Source organism: Capra hircus, chromosome 5 (assembly GCF_001704415.2).
Source record: "Capra hircus breed San Clemente chromosome 5, ASM170441v1, whole genome shotgun sequence".
Taxonomy (NCBI): Eukaryota; Metazoa; Chordata; class Mammalia; order Artiodactyla; family Bovidae; genus Capra; species Capra hircus.
Genome location: NC_030812.1, coordinates 36960745 through 36978702, shown reverse-complemented (window position 1 = coordinate 36978702; position 17958 = coordinate 36960745).

Here is a 17958-nt window from a genome sequence, read left to right as displayed (position 1 = left end):
GTTCAGTCCTTCAGTCGTGTCCGACTCTTTGCAACCCCTTGAATTGCAGCACATCAAGCCTCCCTGTCTATCACCAAATCCCAGAGTTTACTCAAACTCATGTCCATTGAGTCGGTGGTGCCATCCAGCCATCTCATCCTCTGTTGTCCCCTTCTCCTCCTGCCCGCAATCCCTCCCAGTATCAGGGTCTTTTCCAATGAGTCAACTCTTCACATGAGGTGGCCAAAGTACTGGAGTTTCAGCTTCAGCATCAGTCCTTCCAAAGAACACCCAGGACTGATCTCCTTTAGAATGGACTGGTTGGATCTCCTTGCATCCAAGGGACTCTCAAGAATCTTCTCCAACACCACAGTTCAAAAGCATCAATTTTTTGGTGCTTAGATTTCTTCACAGTCCAACTCTCACATCCATACATGACCAATGGGAAAACCATAGCCTTGACTAGATGGACCTTTGTTGGCAAAGTAATGTCTCTGCTTTTGAATATGCTATCTAGGTTGGTCATAACTTGCCTTCCTTGGAAAGTAGGCGTCTTTTAATTTCATGGCTGCAATCACCATCTGCAGTGATTTTGGCACTCAAAAAAAAAAAAAAAAAAAGTCTGACACTATTTCCAGTTTCCCCATCTATTTGCCATGAAGTGATGGGACCAGATGCCATGATCTTCATTTTCTGATTGTTGAGCTTTCAGCCAACTTTTTCACTCTCCTCTTTCACTTTGTCCAGAGGCTTTTTAGTTATTCTTCACTTTCTGCCATAAGGGTGGTGTCATCTGCATATCTGAGGTTATTGATATTTTTCCCGGCAATCTTGATTCCAGCTTGTGTTTCTTCCAGCCCAGCATTTCTCATGATGTACTCTGCATAGAAGTTAAATAAGCAGGGTGACAATATATAGCCTTGACAGACTCCTTTTCCTATTCGGAACCAGTCTGTTGTTCCATGTCCAGTTCTAACTGTTGCTTCCTGACCTGCATACAGGTTTCTCAAGAGGCAGGTCAGGTGGTCTGGTATGCCCATCTCTTTCAGAATTTTCCACAGTTTATTGTGATCCACACAGTCAAAGGCTTTGGCATAGTCAAGAAAGCAGAAATAGATGTTTTTCTGGAACTCTCTTGCTTTTTCCATGATCCAGCGGATGTTGGCAATTTGATCTCTGGTTCCTCTGTCTTTTCTAAATCCAGCTTGAACATCTGGACGTTCACGGTTCACGTACTGCTGAAGTCAGGCTTGGAGAATTTTGAGCATTACTTTACTAGCGTGTGAGATGAGTGCAATTGTGCGGTAGTTTGAGCATTCTTTGGCATTGCCTTTCTTTGGGATTGGAATGGGAAAACTGACTTTTTCCATTCCTGTGGCCACTGCTGAGTTTTCCAAATTTGCTGGCATATTGAGTGCAGCACTTTCACAGCATCATTTTTCAGGATTTGAAATAGCTCAACTGGAATTCCATCACCTCCATTAGCTTTGTTCGTAGTGATGCTTTCTAAGGCCCCCTTGACTTCACATTCCAGGATGTCTGGCTGTAGGTGAATGATCATACTATAGTGATTATCTTGGTTGTGAAGATCTTTTTGGTACAGTTCTTCTATGTATTCTTGCCACCTCTTCTTAATATCCTCTGCTTTTGTTAGGTCCATACCATTTCTGTCCTTTATTGAGCCCATCTTTGCATGAAATGTTCCCTTGGTATCTCTAATGTTCTTGAAGAGATCTCTAGTCTTTCCAATTCTGTTGTTTTCCTCTATTTCTTTGCAGTGATCGCTGAGGAAGGCTTTCTTATCTCTCCTTGCTATTCTTTGGAACTCTGCATTCAGATGCTTATATCTTTCCTTTTCTCCTGTGATTTTCACTTCTCTTCTTTTCACAGCTATTTATAAGGCCTCCTCAGACAGCCATTTTGCATTTTTGTATTTCTTTCCCATGGGGATGGTCTTGATCCCTGTCTCTTGCACAATGTCATGAACTAGACAAGATCTAGTGCTTTAAATCTATTTCTTACTTCCACTGTATAATCATAAGGGATTTCATTTAGGTCATACCTGAATGGTCTAGTGGTTTCCCCTACTTTCTTCAATTTCAGTCTGAATTTGACAATAAGAAGTTCATGATCTGAGCCACAGTCAGCTCCCAGTCTTGTTTTTGCTGACTGTATAGAGTTTCTCCATCTTTGGCTTCAAAGAATATAATCATTATGATTTCGGTATTGACCATCTGGTGATGTCCATGTGTAGAGTCTTCTCTTGTGTAGTTGGAAGAGGGTGTTTTCTATGACCAGTGTATTTTCTTGGCAAAACTCTATTAGACTTTGCCCTGCTTCATTCTGTATTCCAAGGCCAAATTTGCCTGTTACTCCAGGTGTTTCTTGATCCTACTTTTGCATTCCAGTCCCCTAAAATAAAAAGGACATCTTTTGGGGGGTGTTAATTCTAAAAGGTCTTGTAGGTCTTCATAGAATCATTCAAGTTCAGCTTTTCAGCGTTACTGATTGGGGCATAGATTTGGATTACTGTGATATTGAATGGTTTGCCTTGGAAACAGAGATCATTCTGTCATTTTTGAGATTGCATCCAAGTACTGCATTTCAGACTCTTTTGTTGACCATGATAGCTACTCCATTTCTTCTGAGGGATTCCTGCCCACAGTAGTAGATATAATGGTCATCTGAGTTAAATTCACCCATTCCAGTCCATTTTAGTTCGCTGATTCCTAGAATGTCGACTTTCACTCTTGCCATCTCCTGTTTGACCACTTCCAATTTGCCTTGATTCATGGACCTAACATTCCAGGTTCCAATATTGCAAAAGTGCAATATTGCTTTTTACAGCATCGGACATTGCTTCCATCACCAGTCACATCCATACCTTTTGGTGACCAACAAATGCGATGCAATACATTTCCTTTCTTCTGTGTCCTCTCTCTAGGCAGAGAGTGTAAGATTGTATTGATGTATGATTGGAACCTAACTTGCATTTCAATTTTTATTGAGTAATATGTTACCATAAACTAAAATTCTCTGAGACTCTTAGTCTTTGCACTTTTATATTTTAAATTCTATTATCATCAGGTTAACATCAACAAGCTAGATATTTTTCACAAAATGTTTTTTGAATCTATTATTAGATATTTTGGATTAGCATCCCATAGTTTCATTGTAATGATAAACTTAGGGCTTGATGTGGTAGTTATTTTTATTGTCTTTATTATTTTTAGAAGGATTTTAGGACAAGCAAAGTAAAGGGAGTTTTTCAATATTTTAAGTAACCAGTATCTAAAGCTTTCTTCCTTTTTACCATTTATAATGTATACTTTGAGGGAAGCAACTCTGCCAAACCATGTCATTTTCATAACAATTTCTTCTATTAGTGAATATTCAAATAAATTCAGAAGCAAGTTTTTTTTTAATGAAAAACCATGATCCCCATGCTCCTAAAGTGTTTTTCTTCTGCTTGAAAGTGTGTAGTTCTCTCTCTGTGGGTGTATTTTCTTGAAAGGCCTTTCAGCTCTTCTAACGGTATGTAGGATTAACACTATCCTCTTGAAACAGTCTTTTCTTGACCAGCTTATAAAGATTAACCTATTTGCTCTGGTGACTATTTTGTTCATTTATTTTTTTAATACTTTGATTATGTTTTGCCCCAAAAGGATAAAATCTCTTCAAGGGCAGGGATCATGTCTGTTGTATTTACCAATGTTTGTTTAGTGATCATGGTTCATTGTTTGGCCCATGGTGGGTACTTCCATCTGGCTTCCTGGTGGCTCAGTCAATAAAGAATCCACTTGCAATGTGGGAGACCTGGGTTCAATTCCTGGGCTGGGAAGATCCCCTGGAGGAGGGAATGGCAACCCACTCCAGTATTCTTGCCTGGGAAATCCCATGAACAGATGAGCCTGGAGGGCTACACGCCATGGAGTGGCAAAGAGTCAGACAGGACTGAGTGATTAAGCACAGTCTGGAGATGAGCTTCCATCTGGAGATGGAATTAATGACTGAGTGAGTGGATATGATTTAATGACTAAGGAAGAAGTGTAGAATGAGATTCCAACAGTGGAATTCACTTGGGTCACTTCTGATGGAACCTCAGCATATTGAATGAGGAATTCTGCACCCATTGGTGACTGCTGGTTGAGTGATGAAAAACAAATAACAACAACAAAAATCCAACAGGCAAATTTGCTACTGAAGCCACTTTCATTTATTAGACTTAGACTATAGGCCAATGAATGTGCTATATTTCATTTTTCCTTATTTTTTTTAATCTTCTCTGAAAGTGAAATTGGCTCAGTCATGTCTGACTCTTTGTGACTTCATGGACAGTCCATGGAATTCTCCAGGCCAGAATATTGGAGTGGGTAGCCGTTCCCTTATCCAGGAGATTTTCCCAACCCAGGAATCAAGCCAGGGTCTCCTGCATTAAAGGTGGATTCTTTACCAGCTGATACCAGGGAAGCCCTCTATACAACACTTGAAAGGTTAGGGCTGGTCTCACTAAGAAGGCACTGTCAGAGCAGGAGAGAAGGCAGAGGAAAAAAGAGAGGAGCAGAAATTTAAACTGTTATGAAGATAATTCAATTGTAAAGCACACTATTAGCATTTGGCAACCTTTCTTGTTGGTGTTTTTTTGCTTATGGAGAAACAGTGTTTTTTATTTCTTTACCATTTTGAATTTGACCCCTCAGAGAGTCAAAAGGAACAAACTCAGTGTCCCATGGTGAATATCTTTCCACAGAGCTAACTCGGTGCCATGGCCCATGTCAGTAGTACTGGGCTTGCAGTTTAGTTAATTGGCAGAGGGAAGAAGCAGGCCCTTTAGCATGCAATTATGACACTTGAAATGCATTAATATATTTTTTCACCAAAGAATATAAAGATCATAGATATATATTGATTGTACTCTGTTTCTTGGCTAGTCACATTGGTTGGGAAACAGCAGATTAACAGGCATTTCTATATATTGAACTAATGTACCCATAATTCTCTGCATTTGTCAGTTTGAAGAAATGTGGGTGGTGATATCAAGGCTAAGAGATGTATAATATTTCATCCTGCTGTCAAAACCTATCCTTTAAATAACTGGAAACTTCTGAAACATTGAAATAAATGTAGTCCTCGAGGGAACAGAAAAGATTTCTTAAAAAGCAGGAAGAGAGAAAGAAAGAAATTGGACTTTGGGTGATAATGATGTGTCAATGTACATTATCCCTTGTAGCAAATGTGCCACTGTGGTGGGGGATGTAGATGGCAGGAGGCTGCAGACATGTGGGAAGACGGGATATATGGGTATACTTTCTGCTCAGTTTTGCTATAAACTTAAAACTGCTTTAAAATGTAGTATATTTAAACATATATAAGTTTTTAGAAAGTCTATGTATGCAGTTGGGATCCTACAGTTGTAAGACTTAAGTTGTTACCTCCAAATTAATGACCATACACAGAATGGAAATACCTGAACTTCCAGGTTGTATCTACTTCCTCCTCATGAGTTCCTCCCTCAAAATACAGTGACTTTATCACTTCTTCTCTGAGCTATTCTCCCACACAAAATTTCATTTTGCTGTTATATATGAAAATATACTTTTCAATGCCATTCTCCCAAATCATCCAACCCTCTCCCTCTCCCACAGAGTCCAAAAGACTGTTCTATACATCTGTGTCTCTTTTGCTGTCTCACATACAGGGTTATTGTTACCATCTTTCTAAATTCCATTTATATGCATCAGTATACTGCATTGGTGGAAACGAATCATCAGTCTAGGTTTGATGCAGGGTGCAGGATGCTTGGGGTTGGTGCACTGGGATGACCCGGAGGGATGGTGTGGAGGGGGAGGTGGGAGGGGGGTTCGGGATTGGGAACACACATACACCCATGGCGAATTCATGTTGATGTGTGGCAAAACCAATACAATATTGTAAAGTAAAATAATAATAATAATAATAAAAATTAAAAAGATAAAGCAGCAAAAAAAAAAAAAAAAGAAAGAAAGAAATACTTTTGAGAGAAGTCTGACAGAGCTTGAGAGCTCGGAATGAATTCCGCCCAATACTACTGACATTGGCCATGGCACCGAGTTAGCTCTGTGGAAAGATACTCACCATGGGACACTGAGTTTGTGCCTTTTGACTCTCTGAAGGCTCAAATTCAAAATGGTAAAGAAATAAAAACAACAACAACAACAACAAACCTTCACTTTGAAGAATCAAAGGTCTAAAGATCACTTCACAGTGAAGCTAGACCTCCATAGGTAGGGAAGTTTGCTTGTAAGTCTTTGAAAGTTCAGATCCTGAGTTCCCATAAGTGATGGGCTCTTCTCACCAATTATGATGATTCTGCCTCCATAACCTAGACTTTCCAGGCCTGATGGCCTTGATTTCATGTTAAATTTGAAAACCAGACAGTGCAATTTTTCACTCTTTTAAATCGACTATGTTTTTTGTGAAAGGGTACATACGGCAAATGGCTAGAACACATTACAACCGGAACATGAGATTTGGAAAATTAAAAGGAGAGGGAAGAAAATGAATGCATGTGTACTATTCTGTGGAAACTATATAAATCTTTCTTTGGAAATTGTGATGTACAGTTCTTTAAGTGAATTCAGAAATCCAGTTACTGTTAAATAATTCCATTCCTTGTGTTTTTAAGAATGAAAAACACTTAATTGAAGCATTTATCACTGAATAGTTTCAAATACTAGGATGTTTTTCTTGATGGTCTACTTTCCCTTTGAGAGTTTCAAAATCACACTTTAGTCTGCTGAATATATTCATTTCCATTAGTAAATTATGTTAGAATTGCTTTGGGTACTGCTTCCTGGACACCAGGAAACATCAGTGTCACCATAAAAATCCAACTCTGTACGAAAGGCACTGATTCATATAGTTTTTTTTTTCCCCCCATTAGCTTCTGCATGATTCATCAGCTATTTATTGGGCATCCGAAACAAGTTCATAAAAATGGAAAATAACAATTAAACCCCCTGAGGGTTATTAATTACCAACTGACTTTCTTGAACCCATTATCTTACATAATAACAATTATATTCCTACACAGTAAGTCACTCTGTAATCTGTGTGAATGCACACAGAAACACTATTATCTTTTCTAAGTAATGATCTCTTGTTATATTTTTATGTTACTATTATTCTCAAAAGTAGAGCTGAGAGCAGGAAGCTTCCAATTTTAAATCTGGTATTACATAAAACCACTTATAAGCCTCTTTTAGTTGATGCTACTTGTATTTAATTATTACTAAAACTCTATTTCCTGTCGAAAGTGTCAAATAAATATTACAACATTTCTTGGGATTATTTTAATATCCTTATTTTTGCATTAAATCTTTGTAAAACAGCCTTTTCAGCATAATTTCTAGTTGAACATATATATATATATAATTTTTTAACACAGTGAGATATGCATAAAATTTTCTTCTTATAAAGCTTATCCTTTGGAAATTCATTCTTATGCATATACCTGACAGTTTTTTCTATTCTTGTACTTAAAATATTTTATTCCTTGTCTTATATGGAAAACATTATGAGAAGTTTTTACGTTATTATAATTCTTTTGTTCAACAAGAATAAAAACTCTCTTACATCTGGTATTCATGAAATGAGTATAGAAAGACACATTTTGGAACTTGGAATGTTTATTACTAATGCTTTAATTGAAATTCCTTTCAGTTAAACAGAAAACACCTAGATCTCAGGTTATTTCCAGTTACAATGAGACCACTTACTTAGGCAGAATAATGTATAATAATCTAAATAAATAATCTGTTTAGGCAAATAAGCAAGTCATTTGATTTTGTGTCTAATTTGTAAAAATAATATAGGATAATGTTGCTCAGTGTGTCTGGAGTAATCCTGCACACAACTCATCTGAGGCTCTTGTTAAAGATACAGGTCCCTGCACCCAGCACTCTGCTGAAATAGCTCTTATCAAATTCCGCAAAGATTTCTGTCTTGTCAAACATAATTATCATTTGACTGTTCACCAGCACTTACCACAGTTGCCAGTCCATCCTCTTGATATGCATTTTATCCTTGAATTTGTGAAAAGGTCTTCACTCTACCTCACATCAACAGCTCAATCTCTTTGCCTATTTTCCTTCTTCTGAAAATCTGCTGTTGTTAACAAGCATCCCATATAATCCCCCCATGAAGATATGGCACAATAATCCCTTTATTTCTTTCTTATCTTGAATACTTATTACTAGAATATTTCATCTCTATTTGAGATTATTTATAATCAATACATTTTATTTTATCAGTGAAAATCTATTATGTGTAAATAGTCAAAAAAGCAAAATATACAGTCACTGTTTTTCAGAGAGAGAGACCCATGTGAAAAGTTAAATAATCAGGGGGAGCTCTTCCAAACACACGTTATGAGGTCAGTATGACCCTGAAACCAAACAAGTATGTCACAGAAGAAAATTACAGGCCAATATTTTGATGACCTTGGTGAGAAAATCCTCAACAAAATATTAGTAAGCTGAATTCAACAATATTTTTAAAAGATCATCCATCATGATCAAGTGGATTTATTCCAGGAATGAAAGGATGGTTAAACGTCTGCAAATCAGTCAATGTGACACAATTCAACAATCATTTATGTTAAAAACCCTCAACAAAGCAGGTAAAGTAGGAAAACATCTCAACATAATAAGGGCTAAATGTAACAAGCCTGAAGCTAATATCAAACTCAACAGTGAAAAGCTGAAAATATTTCCTCTAAGATCAGGAAGAAGACAAGGATGTCTACTCTCATCACTGTTATTCAGCATAATATTGAAGTCTTAGCCAGAACAATTAGGCAAGAAAAAGAAATGAAAGGCATCCAAATTGGAAAGGAAGAAGTAAAATTGTCACTATTCATAGATGACAAGATATAATATATAGAAAACTCTAAAGACTTCTTTAAAAAGCTATTAAAACTAATAAGTGAATTGAGCAAATTTCCAGATACAAAATCAACTCACAAAACTTGTTTCATTTCCTTAAACTAGTAATGAACAATCAGAAAGAGCAATTAAGACAATAACCCCATATATAACGGCATCAAAAAGAATAAAATACCTAGGAATAAATCTAACCAAGATGGCAAAATACTTGTTTAATAAAAACTATAAGACATTAATGAAAAGAATTGAAGAGGATACAAATAAGTAGAATGATATTCCTTGCTTATGGATTGGAAGAATTTATATTTTTAAAATATTAGTACTACCCAAAGAAATCTACAGATTTAATGCAATCCCTATCAAATGTTAATGATATTTTTCACAGAAACAGGACAAACAATCCTAAAATTTACAGGGAATAACAATAGACTCTGAGTAGTCAAAGCAATTTTGAAGAAAAGAACAAAGTCAGAGGCATCACATTCTTTGATTTCAGATTATATTACAAAGCTATAGTATTTGAAACAACATGCACTGGCATAAAAACAGATTTAGAGACCAATGAAATAGAATGCAGAAATAAATCAACAAGCATGTGGTCAGTTAATTTATAACAAAGGAGCAAAGGATATACAATGGGAGAAAAGATAGTTTCTTCAATAAATGGTATGGGAAAAATATGACAGCCACATACAAAAGGATGAAACTGAACATTATCTTACACTATACACAAAAAAATTAACTCAAAATGAATTAAAGACTTGAATGTAAGATCCCAAGCCATACAATCAGGGAAGAAAACATAGGTGGTAAGCCCCATAGCATAGGTCTTTGCAAAACTTTTTGAATCTGATATCAGAAGCAAAAGAAAAGTAAGAAGGATTACTTTAAACTAAAAGGCTTCTGCACAGAATTGGCAACCATTAACTAACAAAACAAAAATGTAACCTACTAAATTGTAAAAGATAATAGCATATCATATATTTGACAAGAAGTCAATATTCAAAATATAAAAATAACTCAGACAACTCAATAGTGGAAAAGTGAAAAATCTGATTAACAAATGGGCAGAAGATCTGAATTTTTCCAAAGGAGACATACAAGTGGTCAATAGGTACATGAGAAGATGCTCTACATCATTAATTATCTGGGAAGTGCAAAGCAAAATCACACTAGTAACACCTCTCATCTGCCATAATGGCTATTTTCAAAGAAAAAACAAATAAATTTTGGTGAGGATGTGGTAAAAGGGAACAATCATCACTGTTGGTGGGAATGTAAATTGGTGCAGACAGTATGGAAACAGTATTGAAATTCCTCAAAAATTTAAAAATAGGACCACATGATCCAGCAATTCCACTTCTGGATACTAATCCAAAGAAAATTGAAACACTATTTTGAAAAAACACACATATCTCCCCACCACCACACTCATATTCATTGCAGTATTATTTACAACAGCCAAGATATGGAAACAATCTGTTTCCACTGGTGATGAATAAATAAAGAAGATGTGATATATACATATACCACAAGGCAAGTGAAATCTCAGGTCTCTGACTAAGTCTAGAAGACAAAGCTGTTTTATATTTTGATTTATAAATATTGCGTGAATAGGCAAGATTAGATTTAGACAGTACACTGAATTTGAGAACTTAGATGTATTAGTAAATGATTTTTCAAATGAATTCCTGTTCATAGTCAATATTCCTATGAAGTTATCAATTTAGGAAACTAAATAAAAAGCTCTAAACAAATATGTAAAAACCATTGAGGCAAAAGCAAATAGCAAATCACTAGGGAAGCCATTAATGATTTAATGAAAGGGAATAGGGAGTTCACCCACCAAAGAGAATAAAGTATTACAGATATGATTGATATATTATGCAAATATCACAGAAAATAAGATTGGATGGCTCCAAAGGGCATTATGATTCTTCAATCTCTTTATATGAATCACAAATAATGTTTCTTTATGAAGTAGTTCTTGTTGGATTTTTTTGTAATTGTGATGGCTGTGTCTGTTGTTTAATAGTACATGGGAGAAAACTGAGTGAGAATATGAAAAGAAGAGAAGAAAATTATGGAGCACAAAGAAGGTGGGTAGTCATAGGACCATCATCTATCTTTCCATGAAGAAATAATCACTTCAGTAAATAAAGAATTCTGGAACTGGAAGATTTCTTGCAACATTTATGCAGGGAATATTTCTCAACACCTATTGTATATACAGAAGGTAGACACTGACTATTCCTAAAACACATCTGCAAATGCAAATATAAATTAGACTTGGACTCTGTCACAGGAATGTTACAGTCTGGTAGGGCAAATATGTCAAGAACGCCTGTGCATATTACTGTGATATAGTTAAATATTGATAGGGTGTTCAGAGGAGGGATTTTTTTTTATTAGCAGGAAATAAATGCTCTTTTAAGCATATGACCATGGTTAAGTCTCTCCCATCTCAAAATACAATAATATTTTGCAACAAAACTTTGTCTTTTTGTTACAAAACTTTTTACAACAAATCCAATAACAAACTCTTTCCTTTTCCCTCTGTCTCTCTGGAGGAATTATTCTAGATTTCTTATCCTCCTCAAATGCAAAGTTCTTAAAAGAAGGAGTTTTAGTTCCTTTTCCCAAATTCTTGTTCAAAATTCACCCACTTCACAATCATGTTCAAACTGACTTCTACATCTACCATTTCACTTTGTTGTTGTTCAGTCACTAAGTTGTTTTTGTGACCCCATGAACTGCAGCATGCCAGGCTTCCCTCTCCTTCACCATCTCCTTGAGTTTGCTCAAACTCATGTCCATTGAGTTGGTGATGCCACCCAACCATCTCATCTTCCGTCATCCCCTTCTCCTCCTGCCTTCAATCTTTCCCAGCTTCAGGATCTTTTCCAATGAGTCGGCTCTTTGCATCAGATGGCCAAAGAATTGGAGCTCCAGGTTCAGCACCAGTCCTTCCAATGAATATTCAGGGACTGACTGGTTGGATCTCCTTGCAGTCCATGGGACTCTCCAGAGTCTTCTCCAGCACCACAGTTCAAACGCATTAATTCTTTGGCTTTCAGCCTTCTTTATTGGTCCAACTCTCACACCCATACATGACTACTGGAAAAACCATAGCCTTGACTATACGGACCTTTGTTGGCAAAGTGATGTCTCTGTTTTTTTAATACGCTATCTAAGTTAGTCATAGCTGTTCTTACAGGGAGCAAACATCTTTTAATTTCATGGCTGCAGTCACCTTCCATATTGATTTTGAGTGTGAGTGCATGTGCTATTAATATAAAATACAACAAATTCTTTTGAGTCCCTTTATTACCTTTCACATCTTCTTCATTTAGATCTTAATTTCTTTTTCCCTGGAACTGTTCTCTTTGCTTAGTGTGCTTGATTTTGCTTTCTGGTTGATGATTTTTTCTGTCTTCTTCCCAATGGTCTCTTCCCTAGCCAGTCTCTTAAATGCCAGTATGCTCTAGGAATTCATCTTTGGCTTTTTCAATTATTCACCTTCTCAAATTTCTCCTGGCTGAAATTTTTCATTCTATGACACTTTTATACAAATAACTTATTAATATATGTCCTACAAAATTTATCTACATAATGTAGAGAGATGTTCCATTTAAGAATCATATTTCACAGACCAAGCCCCCTTAAATCCCAGAGAGGGCAAAAGACCAATTCATAATAATAGACTATGAAGAGGAATAATAAGTCATTTCTAGGCCAAGGAAACTAAACTAAACAAACAAACAAAACCTCTTCTGGCTTTCCTGTTTTCCTGGGAGAAATTGGAATTCATACACTGAAATGACATGAAATTCATAACCAGCATGTAATTAAACACCAGCTAGGGACATTTATATTTGACAATTATGTAACTCAGAAATAAATTTACATGGTATTAAGCCACTTAAATTTGGGGATTTATTTATTGCAGTAGCTAATGTTACTCTAATATATGTTAGAAACTTGAAGTGTAGTGTTATAATTGAAAAACTTGGAATATGTGGAACTGGTTTAGTATTTGGGTAGCAGGCAATAGGAAATCAATACCAGAGTGTAGTAAGATGTTGACAAAATCACACAGTAGTAAAATATTTGGAAGTATTTCTTGTAATAACTTGGAAGGCATCCAAGGCTCCTCTCTAGTTGTAGGAGCAAAGACTGGAAAACAGAATGTTAGTACCAATTGTTGATTGTTACTGATTAACTTAAACAAGTTATGCATGGAAAAAATATGTGGTCAGACAAGAAAGAATCATTATACAAGCAGTAAGTGAAAGAAGTAGAGAAAGTCCTGAAATATGGAACCTCTGAAAGTGAGAAAAACATTACTATTTTTAGACTCAAGTCCAAAGGAAATAATAATTAAACAGGCTTTGAGAAGATAAATTACCAAAGGCGCAATTCTTGAAAGAAACAATTGATAAGCTAAATTTCATTGTGGTCCTCTAGACAAGGGACTGACAAACCACTTCAGTGTTCTTGTCTTGGGAACTCCATCAACAACAAGAAAAGGCAAAAAGATATGACACTGGAAGATGAGCCTCTGGGGTTGGTAGGTGTCCAATATAATACTGGGGAAGAATGGAGAAATAACTCCAAAAAGAATGAAGAGGGTGAGTCAAAGTCGAAACCATGCTCAGCTGTGGATGTGTCTGGTGGTGAAAGTTAAGTCCAGCGCTGTAAAGAACAATATTACATAGGAACCTGGAATGTTACATCCATGAATCAGGGTAAACTGGAAATGGTCCAACAGGAGATGGCAAGCGTGAACATTGACATTTTAGGAATCAGTGAACTAAAATGGATGGGAATGGGTGAAGTTAATTCAGATGACCATTATATATCTAATACAATGGGCAAGAATCCTTAGAAGATATAAAGTAGCCTTCATAATCAACAAAAGACTCTGAAATGCAGTACTTGGGTGAAATTTCAAAAACAACAGAATGATTTCCATTAGTTTCCAAGGCATATTATTCAACATCACAGTAACCCAAGTCTATGCCCTAACTATTAATGCTGAAGAAGCTGAAATCAAATGGTTCTATGATGACCTAGAAGACCTTCTAGAACTAATGCCAAAAACAATATAATTTTCATTATAGGGGATTAAAATGTGAAAGGAAGAAAGAGATACCTGTAGTATCAGGAAAATTTGGCCTTGGAGTACAAAATGAAGCAAGGCAAAACCTAACAGAGTTTTGCCAAGAGAACACACTGGTCATAGAAAACACCCTCTTCTAACAGCGCAAGAGACAACTCTACTTATGAATATCATTAGATGGTCAATACCAAAATCAGATTGATTATATTCTTTGCAGCTGAAGTTGGAGAAACTACATACAGTCAGCAAAAATAAGATCTGGAGTTGACTGTGGCTCGGATCATGAGCTCCTTATTGCAAAATTCAGACTTAAATTGAAGAAAGTAGGGAAAGTCACTAGGCCATTCAGGTGTGACCTAAATTAAATCCTTTATGATTAAATAGTGTAAGTGACAAATAGACTCAAGGGATTAGATCTGATAGAGTGTCTGGAGAACTATGGACAGAGAGGTTTGTAACATTGTACAGAAGGTGGTGACCAAAACCATCCCCTAGAAAAAGAAATACAACAAGACAAAATAGTTGTCTGAGAAGGCCTTACAAATAGCTGAGAAAAGAAGAGAAGTGAAAGGCAAAGGAAAATGGGAAAGATACACCCAACTGAATGAAGAATTCCAAAGAACAGTAAGGAGAGATAAGAAAACCTTCTTAAGTAAACAATGTAAAAAAATAGAGGAAAACAGTAGAATGGGAAAAGCAAGAGACCTCTTCAAGAAAATTAGAGATACCAAAGGAACATTTCATGCAAAGATATGCACAATAAAGGTCAGAAACAGCAAGGACCTAATAGAATCAGAAGAGATTAATAAGAGGTGGCAAGAATACCCAGAAGAGCTATGCAGAAAAGGCCTTAATTACCTGTTGTGATTGCTCATGTAGAGCCAAATAACCACCATGTTGTGATCACCCACCTCCAGTGAGACATCCTGGACTATAAAGTCAAGTGGGCCTTAAGAAGCATTTCTATGAACAAAGCTAGTGGAGGTGATTGAATTATAGCTGCACTATTTCAAACCCTAAAAGATGATGCCATTAAAGTGCTGCACTCAGTATGCCAGCAAATCTGCAAAAACCAGCAGTGGTCACAGGACTGGAAAAGATCAGTCTTCCTTCCAATCCCAAAGAAGGGCAATGCCAAAGAATGTTCAAGCTACCATACATTGTGCTCCTTTCACATGCTAGCAAGGTCATGCTCAAAATCTTTTAAGCCAGCCTTCAACAATACATGATCTGGGAACTTCCAGATGTCCAAGCTGAATTTAGAACAGGCAGAGGAAACAAAGATCAAATTGCCAACATCCGATGGATCATAGAAAAAGGAATAAAACTCCACAGAAACATCTACTTCTCCTTCATTGACTATGCTCAACATCATAAATAATTAGGAAGTTGTAAATTAAAATGATGAGATCCATCCCTTGTCGAAGAGACTGTTTTTTCTCAAAGTATTCTTCACATCTTTGTTGTAGATTAATTGATCACAGCCACATGAGTTTATTTCTGGGTTGTCTATCCTGTTCCATTGATTTATATTTCTATTTTAGTGCCAACACTATACTGTTTTGATGACTGTAGCTTTGTAGTATAGTCTGAAGTCAGGGAGTTCAATTCCTCCAGTGTCATTTTTCTTTCTCAGAAATGCTTTGGCTTTTCAGGAGTCTTTTGTGTTTCCATATAAATTTTAAAAAATATCCTAATTCTGTGATAAATACCAATAGTTATCTGATAGAGAATGCATTGACTCTCTAGATTGCCTTGGGTAGTATAGTCATTTTCATAATATTTATTCTTCCAATTCCAGAACATGTTCTATCTTTCCATATGTTTCTATCATCTTTGATTTCTTTCTTCAGAATCTTATAGTTTTCAGAGTACAGTCTTTTGTCTCCTTAGGTATTTTATTCTTCTTGATACAATGGTAAATGGAATTGTTTCTTTAAGTTATCCTTCTGATCTTTTGTTGTTAGTGTATAGGAATGGAAGGGATTTCTGTATATTAATGTTGTATCCTACAGTTTTATGGAATGCATTCATGAACTCTAGTGATATTCTGGTAGCATCTTTAGGGTTTTCTATATACTAGATTCATATAATCTGCAAACAGTGACATTTTTACTTGTTGTCCAGTTTGGATTCCATTCATTTCTTTCTTTTCTCTGATATCCATGGCTAGGACTTCCATAGATATGTTGAATAAAAGTGGTGAAAATGGACACACTTGTCTCATTCCTGATCTTAGGGGGAATGCTTTCAGCTCCTGATCTTAGAGGGACTCTTTCAGATTTTCATCACTGAAAATACTGTTAGCTATAGTTTTGCCATACATGGCATCTATTAATGCTGAAGCAAGTTCCCTCCATTCCAACTTTCTGGAGCGTTTTATCATAAATGGGTGTTGAATTTTGTCACAGGTTTTTCTGCATTCATTGATAGGATCATACATTTTCTTCTACAGTTTGTTAATGTGGTATCCACTAACTGATTTGTCGATATTGAAAAATCACTGCACCCCTAGGATAAATCCCACTTGATCATATGATCTAATTTTAAAAAGTGTTACAAATGATCTGATTTACAAAACAAAGACAGACTTACAGATATTGAAAATAAACTTATAAATACCAAAGGAGAAACGGGAGTAGGGGTAGGGATAAATAAGGAATTTAGGATGAACATAAACACACTACTATATATAAAATAGATAACCAATGAGGACTTACTGTATAGGACAGGGAAATCTATTGAATATTCTGTGATAACCTATATGAGAAAAGAGTCTGAAAAAGAATGAAGATTTATGTATATATAACTGAATCACTTGGCTGTACACATGAAACTAACAATATTGTAAATCAACTACACTTCAATAAAATAAAAAAAATATTAAAAATGATGAGATATCACTACAAATCTATTAAAATGGTACAAGCCCAAAATTCTGACAACACTCAATGCTGGTGAAGGTGTGATTCCACCTTCATTAATTAACAAATAGGAACGTTCCTTAATTGCTGGTGGAAATGAAAAATGACACAGCCACTCCAAAAAACAAGTTGGCAGTCTCTAGCAAAACTATATATACTCTTATCATACAATCCAGTAATATTGTTCCTTGGTATTTACAAAAACAAGGTGAAAACTTATGTCTACAAATATTCCTGCACATAGATACTTATAGTATGCTTTCTTTATAATTGCAAAACTTGGAAGCAAGCAAGATGTCTCATTCCCATCCCATTACCCATTTGGATTTAAATGACACTTTAAATCCGTAGTAAGCAAAGCAGTATGGTATTGGTGTAAAAACAGGTGCATAAAACAATGGAACACAATTAGGAGCTCAGAAATAAATCCATGCCAATGGTCGCCTAATCTTTGATGAATTTGACAAGAGTATACAATGGGGGAAAGTTTAGTCTCTTCAATGAGTAGTGTTGGGAAAATTAGATATTCATATACAAAAGAAGGAAACTGGACCCTTGTCTTACACCACACATTAAAAAATTAACTCAAAAGGGACTAATGACTTAAACACCACACCTGAAACTATAAAACTCTAATAGAAACAAGCCGCAAAGCTTCTTGAAACTTTTTGAGAAAGTGATGTTTTTAAATATGACACCAAAACACAGGTTACAAAAGCAAAAAACTAAAATAAAAGAAACCACAAATGGGACTATATCAAACTAAAAACCTCCTGGACAGCCAGAGAAATAATCAACAAAATGAAAGGATAACTTACAGTATAAAGTAAAGTGAAGTCGCTCAGTCGTGTCTTACTCTTTGCGACCCCATGGACTGTAGCCTTCCAGGCTCCTCTGTCCATGGGATTTTCCAGTCAATATACTGGAGTGGATTGCCATTTCTTTCTCCAGGGGATCTTCCCAACCCAGGGATTGAACCCGGGTCTCTCACACTGTAGACAGGCACTTT